This window comes from Lytechinus pictus, unplaced genomic scaffold (genome assembly GCF_037042905.1).
Source record: "Lytechinus pictus isolate F3 Inbred unplaced genomic scaffold, Lp3.0 scaffold_38, whole genome shotgun sequence".
NCBI classification, from domain to species: domain Eukaryota; kingdom Metazoa; phylum Echinodermata; class Echinoidea; order Temnopleuroida; family Toxopneustidae; genus Lytechinus; species Lytechinus pictus.
In genome coordinates this window covers 343,370-355,373 of record NW_026974158.1, presented here as the reverse complement: position 1 = coordinate 355,373, position 12,004 = coordinate 343,370, and the positions used below count along the sequence as shown (strand labels likewise).

At 37.6% G+C, this 12,004-nt stretch overlaps 1 long non-coding RNA gene across 2 annotated transcripts; it reads left to right on the top strand.

Moving 5' to 3' along the window:
- The first annotated feature begins 3,011 nt into the window (after nt 1-3,011).
- LOC135158126 (uncharacterized) lies at nt 3,012-11,109 on the top strand. Of its 2 annotated transcripts, XR_010296902.1 has the most exons (6): nt 3,012-3,026; nt 4,257-4,353; nt 5,122-5,282; nt 10,014-10,155; nt 10,187-10,298; nt 10,688-11,109. It is a non-coding gene; the product is annotated as an uncharacterized LOC135158126 (long non-coding RNA). The 2 variants fall into 2 exon arrangements; XR_010296901.1 differs by lacking the exon at nt 3,012-3,026 and having other exon boundaries at nt 4,188-4,353.
- Nucleotides 11,110-12,004: the final 895 nt, after the last annotated feature.

Below are 12,004 nucleotides of genomic sequence, written 5' to 3'. Positions count from 1 at the left end.
CGGCCTTAGTATCGACGTTACATCCGACATGACTTCTATATATTGCACATTGTTATTTTTTGGTAGGTCTATTTATTAGTGATATAGTGGTTATTACCCCGAAATGGTCTTCATCCAATTATCGAAAAGTATACGATCGAACTGAATTATGTACAGAACTTTATCCAATAATTAATTACAAAAAAATGAAGTTCATTACTAATTCCATAGGATTGCCGGTTTTCCGCAACTTGACACTGACATGCTAGTTATAGGTCCATGCATGGTTTAGTTAGAGCTCGATTGAATTATCTCAGGACACGTACTCATTTATACCTTGGTCACATTTGTTCTACGGCGGCCGTACGGCGAGTTTTAACATTTTTTTGTACCAGCTACATATACATGTATACAGGCGCGGATCCAGGATTTCGTAGGGAGGGAGCCTGTTACACCCACAAATGTAATAATGACTTTACCCACAAATGTAATAAATTTGAAGGGAATTTTGGCGAATCCGTTCTAAACTGAAATCCTATAGTAATTCGTTCATATAGCACAAAAGTGCAAAGTCTTTTTTAACAGACCCGGTTAATAAAGAAAGTCTAATATGATCCAAAGTCTTTTCTTCCAGACCCGGTTGTTTCAATAATTATAATGTAAGTTCAAAGTCTTTTTTCCAGACCTGGTTGTTTAAAAAATTATAATATAAGTCCTAAGTCTTTTTTTTCCAGACCCGGTTGTTTCAAAAATTATAATATAAGTCCAAAGTCTTTTTCCAGACCCGGTTGTTTCAAAAATTATAATATAAGTTCAAAGTCTTTTTTCCAGACCCGGTTGTTTAAAAAAAAATTATAATATAAGTCCAAAGTCTTTATTCCAGACCCGGTTATTTTAAAAATTATAATATAAATCCAAACTAAGATATGATAATGATATTCCAGTGGAATAATAATGAGAATCAAGCTTAGTCTTTTTCCAGACCCAGTTAATTAAAACTGGTGGAATTTGTGTCTTTGTTGTTGTTTTCACTTATACGGCGCATATTGTGAATATATGCGCTAAGAGTAAATTGAGAATCAAGCATAGTCTTTTCTCCAGACCCAGTAACTAAAAACTAAAACCCTATAGTAATGTGTTTGTATAGCACAAATGTGCAAAGTCTTTTTTCCAGACCCAGTTAATTAAAAAATTATTATAAGTCCAATGTCTTTTTTCCATACCCGGTTGTTTAAAAAATTATACTGTAAGTTCAAAGTTTAAAGTTTCGCTTAATTTGTATTTTTCAGAGAACTGGGTGTGGGGTACAGACAACACTCTAAACCCAAGCATTTTAACTGGGCTTAATTTGAAATTTGGTCTTAGTTTTTTTTTCTTCAATATTTCTTTATTTTTTAAATAACCGGGTCTAGACGAAAGACTAAGCATAATACTCGTGTTATTCCACAGGAATAAGAATATGACAAAGTCTTGTATTTTTAAGACTGTTTGAATTTTTGTTTAAATGACTGGGTCTGGAATAAAGACAACGCTCTAAGCATTTGTGCTCAGCTCGTGAAGCTCACGAATTACTCATGAAAATATTGACGAATTGTATACGTGCCCCCTACTAAAACATGTTACAAAAGTCGCTAGGACAGAACATAATTTTTGTCTCGCCTACATAGCAGAGCGAGACAATAATTGGCGCCTCTTTTTGACGATGGAGACGGCGTCAACACTGAAATCTTAACCAAATTTAAGAAATGTTATAGTCCATGAAACTTGAAAACAAGGGTAATAAAGTATAGCGGAATAACCTGACTACGTTTGTTTAAGGTAACATGACCAAGGTCAAAGGTAATTTAGGGTCAATGCAGGCCTGGCCGCCTGGGTCAATGAACTTAGAAAATGTTGGGAGAATCAACATCGAAATCTTACCAAAATTAATTTTTTGAAATGTCGACATAAATTAGGTTATGGATCTACTAGTAATTCATGAAATTTAGACATAAAAGCAATCAAATATCCACTTGTTATACGTTACGCGTTTCACTTGTTATACATCGTTAGGATCATCCTTGACACAGGAAAGCCTCATCTTTCGAGGATGGGAAGTGGCGAAATCCTTGACAACTTTGTCATTGTCGACTTCAAGGTCTCTATGTTGCAACATCATTGCCAGTCCATTCAGTCTCACCCATGCGCGGAAATCTGTCCCCAAAGGTAGGGGGGGGGGACCACAGGGGCGGATCTAGCCTTCGCCAATGGGGGGGGGGGGTGGGAAAAAAAAAATTAATCCCCGATCGGCCGCTAGAAGATGATTTTTGTTTGTTTCATTGAAGGGGTAGTCCTCATGGTCACTTCTAAGCTTTATTCTTATAAATCAACATAAATATATAATATCATAATCCTTATTTATATAATGCGAGCGCGAAGCGCGAGCTAAATTTTTGTGGGGAAATTTTATGTATTTTTTCCTAAAATCTGAACAATCTGGGCAATGTTTGTTATCCTGAAAAAGATGTGTATGCAACTAAATAATTACTTTGAACGCGAAGTGCGAGCAGAAATTAACTGATGGAAAAGGTACCTGTTAAAGACTGCTTGCAGTTAGCCATGAAGACGTTACATATTTCAACAATCAAATAATACGAGCGCAAAGCGCGAGCTGAAATTTTTGGAAATTTTTACCTCAAGAATGGAAATTCTAAGCACTTTTTGCAACTTAAACAGAATGGCCCGAATTCACAAAGGTCGACTAAAGTTATACCCGGGGTATAAAACGCGTCATTTGACGTCAAAAATAATCCATGGACTAAAGTTAGCACCTAGGGGCTAACTTTTGCGATTCACAAAGGTGGACTAAAGTTATACCGGGGTATAAAACGCGTCATTTGACGTCACGATTTAGTCAGCTCTTTGGGGTGGACTAAATCGGTGGATTAAAGTTAGTCCACCGTTTTAACCAATCAGAGAGCAGCGTTGCGATTGCGGAAAAGTTTGCCGTAAGAAAAAAGTTTTTTGGACGGAGACGAGATTTGGTGTGATCGGCTTCAACCGAGATTGTAATAAATCACATATTTTTTTGGAGCTTAAATCATGACGGAGCCTTCAGTTCCATCAGTAAATATTATTGATAGCTTTAACTTTCCAAAAAGTATACTCGAAAACTTGAAATGGTATCTGAATCATTGTTATCGTCGCGTCTCTAAGGTGCTCAGTCCCAGCCATGTACTTTTGTGTGCGTTCATATCTATGAGCAGTGCAGTGCAGTGCGAGACGCAATTAGCGTACACTACACAGGCAAGGTAGGCGTGATTGAAAGGCCGATACTAGTTATGCCAGGCAGTGATTTTGAGTGATTCTCGATTTCGTGTGATTTTCATGAAATTTTTGTTGTCTACGATACCCCTGCCACTCCTCCTGGCTCTGCCAACACAATCTACTGTGCATCTAATTTTGTCTAAAGCAAGGCCAAGGCAAGGCCAGGAATGGAGGAATCCTGGCAGGATAGCAGCAATACAAATACAGAGCCGGTATAGACATTCTACTCTGGGCTGGCTTTGCCTTGGCTTGGATAGATGGTCAAGCTATGAAGCTTACCTGGTAGCCATGTTAGAGTTAGTCCTACAACATCGTTGGAGTAAAAAAAAAAATATTATAATAAGGGTCACCTCTAAGACTAAGGCTCGTTCGTAGGATGAGTGGGCTAAGCCCTGATTCAATTATTTTTGGAATTAAAAAAAAAGAAAGATTGGGTTCCACTCACCGCTGTTTACTCCAACAGCTATAAATGAGCTGATTTTACTTTTACTAAAACTAAGTTTTACTGACCTTCGGCATCGCATTTGCGATCACTTATAGATTTACGGTGTCGTCAAAACATTAAAAAATAATGGAAATCCTAGGCCTAATTAATAATTTGAGTAGATCTAACTGAGGTCTAACTTTGAAAATTCTCTCTTTTGGGGGTTATTTTCTCTACCCCACTCTCTTTGTTTCAAGTATTTTTTTTTCACAAGGTGTCCTTCCAATGTTAAATTCACATGAGACCACAGACAAGTGCATTTTATCTTTAGTCCTCTACATTTGTAGTAGACCGATAAATAGGTTTATTTCTGTCAGGGATATGCTCCCCTGAGACTACATGTGACTCCGCAGCATCCCCTCCCACAAAATTTTTTTATCAATCTACATTTGTAGCTGCTTTATTATTTTTTTTTTATATACTTTGACATTGCAGTATGATTGATGAATAAATATTTTTTTCATTATTTTTTTTTCTTCCATATCAGCAACAGACCATACATACTCGGCAGATTGTGATCAATCAAGACAAGGCAAACATGGCTCACAATTTTGAACTGCTGTGCCGTCTTGCAAGAGAGTGAGGTATGCCTTATCAATTCATATTTTAAAAAAATGTCATTAAAATGGCCTTTTTGAATAAAATATTATATCCGGGATTTGAATTCATCATGTAATTGTAAATGTATCATGTGACATGTATGTTACTTTTTCATTCTTGTCATAGTAATTGACAAAAAAGAAGAGGGGGGGGGGGACCTTGCTTGTGTGTTATTAACATATATATTTGTCTACTGGTCACTAGCTTTTTTTTTAAGGCTTGTTGATCTCCAATTAATCCTGACATTTTGTTGAATATTTATTTAAAAGAGAGAAAGAAAACATTGTCAGTCTGATGAATGCCGGGGGGGGGGGGGGGGGAGTAAAAAAAAAGTTTTAATGAGACTGATGAAGATTCATGAAAATATGTTATTCGAAAGTCACTCGCAAGCAATAACCTCTATTTGTGTAAACAAAGTTCCATAAAATTAGTGCCTTGCCTTCATTATTAAAGCCAATTGAAAGTGATTCACTCAATCAGTTTTCATAGAAGCATCTCTAAGACGTGCATGGTTTTATCAATGATGATGATCAGCAACAATTGGCAGGTTTTTTTTCTTCACTTTTACAAGTAGGTAAACAGAAAAGCTACTCATGTCAATTATAATTTTCATCCTATGTTTTTTTAAGGATTTCTGTATAATCCTTCACATTCTTTTCCTCATTTTAAACACTTTTGAATTAAATGAAATTCAAAGAGTAAATTGCCCGTTCATGGTGACTCTTCAACACAATCTTTCAACTTCCATGCAGATTCAGCAACACATAGAAATACCACAGCATGGATTAAGAGACAGGAATAATCCATTTGAATACTACGAGGATGAACCTCTCAGAGTGGGGTACCAACAGAGAGGACCACACATTGCCTGTCATGTTACAGGTTTTGACAGGACTTTGTTTTTATGCCATTGGTGAGTTTTCATGTGCGAACTATAAAGCAGAAGGTAATTGGGGGGGGGGGGTCAAATTATGTTCTATGAAAGTGATTCTCCAGGCCAAAAATAATGAGATTTTGATAAAGAACAATTCGACTAGCAAAAACCATCCATATTGGATGGAGAATTATGAATTGATTCAGTTTTAAAGTTTTACATTACTTGGGGGAAACAGTTCTGTGTATCTCATATGCAATATTCATATCCCGACTTGTTCTCTAGTGATCTGAAATTATAATCATTATTTTTTTTCCTCCAGGAATGTAACAATTGGGTTGACTGCTGATTATATATTTAAGATAGTTATTGCGAGTTCAGAATAATGTAAGGATCAAGGATTGGAAGTATCTAGTCATGAAAATTAAGTTTTATGTTTTGCTTAGCATGCAGATTTTCCATTGAGTAATTGTCGCCAGAGCAAATATCATTGAACCCTTGTACATTCATGTGTGGAAAATGTGTGGATGTGACATCATCAGGCTACTTCTTCCATATTCATGATAACATGTACATGTTTTACAGAAATAATTAATGCAAAACCTAATATTCATTATTAATCATCCAAATTGTATGATTTTTGTTTCTGCTTTCAGCCAGGAGAACTAGTAACCCCTTACATGGGAGGGGGAGTGTTGGGGGTATTTCACAGAAAGGTTTTTTTCGGAATGAAACATGTAACCCTTTGGGTTGGAAATAGGTGGGGATTTTTATTTTTCTCTCATTTTTTACAATGTAGCAACATTTTTTAATACAAATATGTCATATTCAAGTGGGAAATTATCATGAAGGATGATTTATAACCACCCAAAAAGAAATATTGGTATGTCATTTCAGCTAGAGAGATATTCTCCATTTTGCATGGATAGTTATTGCAGTAGAGTTTTTTTTTTATGAATCTAAGAAAAATCTCTTTAAGCAGTTCCAGTGCATCATAAACATCAATGAATCTAAGAAAAATATCTTTAAAAATCTCAAGCTGAAGGCCCTCAAGACCTCTTTTCACCAGGACAATTACAGATTTTATTCCCTCAATCGCATTATACCCACAGGCCTCCAACTTCATTGCACTCCCGGTCTCGGTACGCTCACACCTGAACTTCGCAAACGATGGAACCAGACCTTACATGGAGCTTCAGTTCGATTAATTAACATCCTCTCTGAACAGTGTATTGCTTCTCTTGATTCTTTTTCAGCTGACATCAGTAGCCTGGAAGACGAACTACGTTCTTGCTGTACCCAAACCCAATGGCTTCAGTATAATGATGAAATTGAATCTGATCTCTCTAAACACAGGTCTCTCCTCACTGAACGCAGGAACAAGAAAATAGGCAACGTCACAAAGAAGCGACAACGGTCAAACAGATTTAGACGACATACCAACAACAATGATGTATCCCCCCATTTGGTTGTTAATCTCTCATCCTCCCCTCTCTCCCAAGCAGAAACCTCTCTTCTCTCTAAAGGTCTCAGGTTTTGCCCCACGCCACCAGAAGTTGAACAGATAGCTCTCAGCCAAGACCTCTCTACATTCTATCGCAGGATACGTCTCAAAGAGTTCTTTTTAGATGAACCCCCTACTGATCCCGAGCCCTTCTACAAGAAAAGCACATGGATTCCACCTAAGAATAGAGTTCCTTCCCTTGAAACTTACATCCAAGCTGTCTCATCCCAAGTTCGCTCCACAGATACCCTCGACACCAGAGCACATGACAACCTTCCTCGAGAAGAACGCCAGGCTCTCTCATCACTCAAAAACAGGTCCGACATCATCATCAAGCCTGCAGACAAAGGATCAGCCGTCGTTGTTATGGACCGCCAGCAGTACATCGATGAAGCCATGAAACATCTCAATAATCGATCTCACTATGCACTCCTCGATTCTGACCCTACTTGTAATTTCTCCCTATAGATCCAATCGACACTGAATGACATGAAAGAACACGAGCATCTCTCTGAGAAGGCCCACAAATTTCTCTCCCCTACTAATGCTAAACCTGCCCGCTTCTATCTCCTCCCGAAGATCCACAAACCTGGCAACCCCGGTCGACCCATCCTCTCAGGAAATGGTTCCTCAACAGAGAACATCTCCCTTTTTGTTGATTACCACATTAAGCCCCTTGTCTCACGTGCACCCTCTTACATCCACGACACTCCAGACTTTCTCAGGAAACTAAATGACATCAAGGACCAGATACCAGAGACTGCGATCATCGGCACTTTCGATGTTTCTTCACTGTACACCAGCATTCCCCACGACGAAGGTACATGTATCCAAGCATCATGTAAAGCCTTGGCCGCCAGTGGCCATTCCAGTCCCCCCATATCCGATATCAAATCTCTGATGGCTCATGTACTAACAAAAAACAACTTCACATTCATGGGCAAGCACTACCTAAAGATATTCGGTACAGCAATGGGCACCCGGATGGCTCCTTCATTCGCCTGTCTCTTCATGACGAAGCTGGAACAGCAGATGTTAGATTCAGCCCCCTGTCGCCCATGGATTTGGTGGCGTTACATAGACGACATTTTTTTTCATCTGGACCAGGGATGAAGACAGCCTCCATACATTCATTGACCACATCAATTCCTTCCACAGGACCATCAAATTCACTTCTGATTTCTCCCAACAGGAAACCCACTTCCTTGATGTTACAGTCCAGAAAAAGTATAATGGTATCACCACTACCCTATACTCTAAACCCACAGATACCCACCAGTACCTCCACTCATCCAGCTGCCACCCCCGTCACTGCAAAACCGGCATCGCTTACAGTCAAGCCCTCAGACTTCGCCGTATCTGCTCCGAGGACCCTTATTTTTCCTTCCATGCCAGGAATTTGCAGAAACATCTCTGGCCAGGGGCCACGGGGCCAGGGCAGTCCAACTGGCAATTAACAAAGTTCGTTCTCTCCCCAGATCTGAAGTTCTCAAACCAAAAAGTGACAAGGAGACCACCGACAGAATACCGCTTGTGACCACATTCCATCCCAATCTACCCCCTCTCCGCAAAATCCTGTTTGATAACCACCACATTTTACACACTTCTGATCGTCTCCAACAGGCCGTTCCCGATACTCCCCTTCTAGCATACCGACGCCCACCGAATCTCAGGGACCTCATTGTTCGTGCTGAAGTGCCCTCCCTCACTAACCATTCTTCTCCCATACAGCATGGCACCTTCAAATGCACCAGCAACAGGTGCATCATATGTGAAATACACCTTCACGAGGGCGATACTTTCACCAGCAACTCTACCAGCATGTCTCACCAAATCAAGGGCAACATCACATGCACTACCACTAATGTTGTATATCTCATCACTTGCAGAGTTTGTAGGGTACAATACATAGGGGAAACCAAGACCACACTCAAGAAACGATTCTACGGGCACAGATCCACCGTCAACACAGCAAAGCTGGACACTCCAGTTGGCCGCCATTTTAACCTCCCCAACCACTCCATCACTGACATGATGCTACAGGGCATCGAATCTTTAGGTACCCGTCCTGACTCAGTCCGTACTAGCAGGGAGAAGTTCTGGATGAGACGACTTCGCACCACCCAACCTCATGGCCTGAACATCCAAGAGGGGAACGACTGATTTTTCTTTCCTATCCACTTTCAATTTATATATACATATAATTTTCCCCCTCGGCTCTTTTGAATAGTTACATTATAGTTTCTTACTCTACTTTCTTCCCATATCTCATACAAGCTCAGCTCCAATTTTTCCTTCCTTATTCAGGCGATATAATAATTATTATATATATATATATATATATATATATTTGTTTTTTCTCCACTCACCTCTTTTAGATTTACCACATTTGCTTATTTACATGTATACTATGGTTTCTTCATAATACACCCCCTCTCTTCTATATTTGCTTCCTCTCTTTTTTTTTTTTTCTTTCTTTTTTCCCCTACTATATAGTGTTATGTTTTTTTTCCCGTCACACCTAGCGAATTACAATATCAGTTACACCATATGTGTATTTATATATTTTTTCATATACATTTCTTTTTGGATATATTTATATACATATCACTTATAGATACATATTTACACTTACCTTCTTCTCTTAGTTTGTTTAATGCTTTATCATATATACTTATATGTATTTTGCACATTATCAGTTGTTCCCCATTCTTTTTTTTTCCCCACTCTTATGCACCAGTTTATTAAGCCTTTCTTTGTAACCTGTTTGACCCACCTCTCACTAATTCTCTTGTTTTTCATCCCATTATCACTGTTTTGTTCCAGATCCTGTTTGATGTTGCCTGCCTCATTATTTCAATCCCTCTTGGCTTGAGGTCTTTTACTGGCCTTACTTACACTAACTTCCCTTTGTGTCTGCCTACCCCTTTTATTTCATCCCCTTCACTAACCTGATTGGTCTTCTCTACTCACTAATGCCCCTTTTGTCTCCTTGTTTCTAGTGTTGCTGTAGCTTGTATGTGGTCTATATTACGGTTGTTCCACTTTATATGTTTGTCATTTTGCCTCCGACGAAGATTCTGCTAGGATCGAAAGCTTAGGCCCCTTTTTGACTTTCTAAAAATCTCTTTAAGCAGTTCCAGTGCATCATAAACATCAGGTCATAACAGAAGCACAATGTTTGCAAACGTAAATGGTAAAGTATCAATTGGCTTTAATATCAATAAACCAATTACATAACATCACTTATCATTCGATAACTAAAGGTACCTTTTAGAAGATGCAAGCAGACGAAGCAACTATATCACAGTCATCCGTGTGCAGAATCATCAAAGATTTTTTCTGAGGCAATAGCAAGGAGTAATAGTTAATGAAGTTTCCAATGACAAGAAATTCAAACCACCCATCGTTAATTTGATGATTGCTACAGGTTTCCAAGAGTCATAGGTGCTATCGATTTGGGCCAATCCGGGCCATGTCTACATCAGGAGTCCTGATGGGGAACAAGCCCTGTACTTAGCAGGAAGAACAGGTCTTCTGTAAATGTATAGGTTGGTATACTCAATCAGTTTTTAATGTGATATTCTCTGTATTCAACACCTACTAGAGGTATGTGATAATGAAGAAAAAATATATTGGCCCCTACTACATGTCTTTTACCGTCTTTTATCAAGTTTCAATCTTGTTGTTGGTCAAATTTTTTTGTAATTTTAAACTCTTAATATGTGAAATAAGACAATTTTAAAGATTTCACTGAAGAAAAAAAATATAGATAATCTGCTAACTTTCCTATTGCAGGAGAAATGAAAAATAGAAAAAATGCATTTTGCTTATTCAGGTAAAGGAGGTATTAATTGCTTGATCAATGAAGATATATTTCCAGAAAGAATACCGAAGAGAAAATTTTATAATATTCATTTTGTTTTGATCCTTATTGCAGGTATCCGTTGCTCCCCTCTTTGATGAATTCCTGCCTGCATTCTGTTGTCAATAGAAAAGGACGGTGTGCTACGGGTATTAAACATTCCATTGGATTATCTGTGCATGAAAGTGGACACTTGTGATAAAAATATGGTAGCTTGGTTGATAGGATGTATTCATGCATTCCGATTTATCATTAGTGATCAAATGACCGTCTTGCTTTTTAAAACCCAAATTCACAACATTTTTCTTGTTTGACAAAAAGTTTGGGACGTGAATTCCAGGATATAAATGACACACATGATGGGCTAATGTATAAGCAGGTACACGAGAGGTATAAGCAACATTTTTTTTGCTTAATTAAGTTTGGCATGAGATGGACTTGGTCTTTTTTATGATTCAAGTCGATTTTATACCAAGTTTGTTTTAATCAACAATCAATGTTTGAGGCCTCATGATTTCAATTTTAAAACCTCTTTGTTAATTAAACAGTCATTTTTCTTAGCATATGCAGCTTCTTAATTTATCAAATTTAAATTATAAAATGTCATTTTTGCTGAATATCCTTTTTTCCTCCTATTTTCATTGACCCTAAGATACATTTCTGTAGTAAGCACTATAAATACATTGCAAGCTATTATCATTTGTTTGATATTACTATTTTATAGAATCATCCTTTAATTTCTTTCAGAAATATATTTGACAAATTACTTGTGATATTCATGCTTTAGCTGTAGAGTTTAAAATCTTCATTAAACTTTTTTTAATCCATTGTTTATCTATTTTTATTCAGAGTTTCTGATGCATTGTTAAGAAAACGTAAACAGTCTATTCAATCTTCGTATCATTATGTAAAGAATATCAATCTACCTTAAAAAGTAATGCACTAAATAAATTGCTCTGTCTACTACACATGTACATATAAGTGTTGATTTTAAAGGTCAAGTCCTCCCCAGAAAAAATTCGATTTGAATTAATAGAAAAAAATCAACCGAGCATAATGCTGAAAATTTCATCAAAATCGGTTGTAAAATAGGAACGTTATGACATTTTTAGATTTGGCTTATTTTTCACAACACAGTTATATGCACAGATCAGTGACATGCAAATGAGACAGTCAATGACGTCCTTCACTATTTATTTTGTTTTTGTTGCTTGAATTGTACAATATTTCATTTTTTACAGATTTGACATTGAGGGCCAACTTGATTAAACCAAAATTATAGTATTAAAATAATGCAAATCCCACATGTTCGGGGGGGGGGGGACTAATCTTGGTTTCACTTGACAATGAAGAGAAAATTTGAATATTTCATCTAGTAGAATAAAAATAAAT